Consider the following 2,600-nt stretch of genomic DNA (forward strand, 5'->3'; position numbering starts at 1 on the left):
TTATTATTTATCATTGAAATTGAATCATTTTCATTTAATCGTCGTCGAAGAAACAAGGCAGATAAAACATACAGAGAAATAGTAATATATCATATTATGTCATTGGCGAGTACTATATTATTTATAATATTTATTTTTTACAAGAGCACATAATTCGTAAATTAATATTCATTAAAATTAAAACATTATAATTAAGTATTTTTTAAACTAATAATAGGCATATTATATAATATTCTTTATCCAAATTATATAGAATCGTAATATTTTTAAGTCATTTTTTCTCGTTGCTTTATTATTATTTAAGTATTAAGACTAGAATCACATATTATTCACATGAACGTTAGAATAATCATCCATTCTGCATTTTTAACTTTTGTATTATAATTATTTCAGATATACAGTAGGTATTTTGTACATGTATGATTTAAATTACATAAAAATTACTACTTTTAATTAAATAAATCAAAAATGTTTCATTACAATATTTGACGAGTATATTATGAACTTAGTGGTAGTAGATGTAAAACGGAAAAATATTGCAACCAATTAACAAATAAGTATATACCTTTATTATCTGGACACCCCCCCCCCCCCAAAAAAAAAAACATACAAAATACACCACTGCATTCGGGTGACTTTCATTTATAATTTATACCGTTTGGGCGAGTGAAATTATAATATTTACCTGCGTAAAGTAATAACCTGGTGACTTTGATGTGAAGGTTTTTAAAAATACTGTTTAATATTAATAATTTATATTATGTATTCTATTATGTTTTAGTAATTGCAAAATTATTACTAATGTTGACTGCGTATTATTACAATATTAGTATATTACTATACCAATATCTTTTTGGGTCTACTTGGCTCTATTTTGGGTAGATTCGTCCGAACGGTCTACGCCCAGAACAGTTTGTAAAACTAGAACATTTTTTATTCTATGCTCTTTTTTATATTATAAAAGTTCCATTTCCCCCACCATATTAAATAATACTTTGGGACCACTTTTTAGACAATATGAATACAAGTATAATTTTTAATACAAATATCAAATTTTCCCGGATTGAAAACTATATGCTTTAGATTTGTCGAAAACATCGCGATTACCTGCAATTGCCGTAAACACCGTATAACCGATATACCGTCCCTTACACAGAGACACACATCTATATATTGTCGTTCCGCGATCTATAATAATATATGCCTTCTATTTATAGTAATATTACGCGGACGGAAGACATTTATATTATATTATATTCGAACACAGTACCGCATATAAATGGTATACAAGTACGATAATATTATGTGTAGCAGCAGGGTTAGAGTCGTGACGGGCCCGTTCGTTGATTGATGTCGGAGATGACTATCTCCGTGCGCGTGCGTTAACGATATTATAATACATGTAGGTAAGGTGCACATAATATATAATATATGTATCGAATCGTAACGTCGAGATACGTGTCTGTTATGATAGTGTGTGATCACTGTCGGTATTTTACCAGCAGTGCCTTGATATTTATTTGTTGTACAATGCGCACGCTTGTTGTAGGTACATATTTTTCATGACTCCCTCCTCATTCGGTATGTTTTATACGGCCTTGCTGCCATCCAGAACTTTCAGCGGTCGGTAATTATAGGCTGCCTTAAGGCCGAACCATGGCACACGGAGGGGTAATAAATGAATCGCTAAAAGTGTTTTACTTTAATTTTTGATATTTCTGTATTTGTTCATTGAAACGACCCATAGGTCTTTGTCAACGCTCAACACAAGTGAATAGTATAGTGAGATTATGTGATCTCATCTATTTGTCTGCATATATATATATATATATATTATATCACTATACGCATGATACTAAACCCCCAAGAGGAAGCATGTACAGTCTTCACCCCCAGTGGAGAGGGACATAGTTGGAAACCCGACAACGCAATCGGAGGACAGCACGGAAAAATTGTGATCGCGTAGATCTACACAAATCGTTTTGCACATTGCTATGAACCGAACCAATGACTGTGTAAGTCGAAGTCAACTGCGTGACCACTGCGCCTCTCTGGCCCCGATTTTACTTTAAAAGGTTTTTTTTTTCATTTTTTTTCTAGATATCCGGCTGCTGAATAACTTGTTAAACAAAAAAGGTTTTCTGGACCCCCATCCTAAAATCATCTAGGCCCTTTAAATACTACCTAATTGCTGACCCCTGACCTAGAACAAGAGTAAGCGCTCTTACTTCACTGAACGATTTCAGCCACTATTGGCATGTAAGCGCATGGATAATAATAAGCTGTTGGTTGTCGATCATTCGATAAAAAGAGATCTTTACACTGGTTAGAAAAAAACTAAAAACGAAAGTATACTTGCAGTACAATATAGACACTATTTTCACAAGTCGTATAAATTAATTTTCCACAAGCGTGTTGAGGCGTTCGTTAATAATAACAAATAAAAACCAATTAAATAGGTAACAATGTTACAAAAACGTTTATTTGTGTAAATCATAATTAAATAATGTTTTTGCAGTAGGGATAACAATCTTGTAATTTATTTTTATAATTAATATACGCCAAACGGCGTTTTACATGGTATTATGTCAAGTGTTCAA

Source organism: Acyrthosiphon pisum, chromosome A2 (genome assembly GCF_005508785.2).
Source record: "Acyrthosiphon pisum isolate AL4f chromosome A2, pea_aphid_22Mar2018_4r6ur, whole genome shotgun sequence".
Classification (NCBI taxonomy): Eukaryota; Metazoa; Arthropoda; class Insecta; order Hemiptera; family Aphididae; genus Acyrthosiphon; species Acyrthosiphon pisum.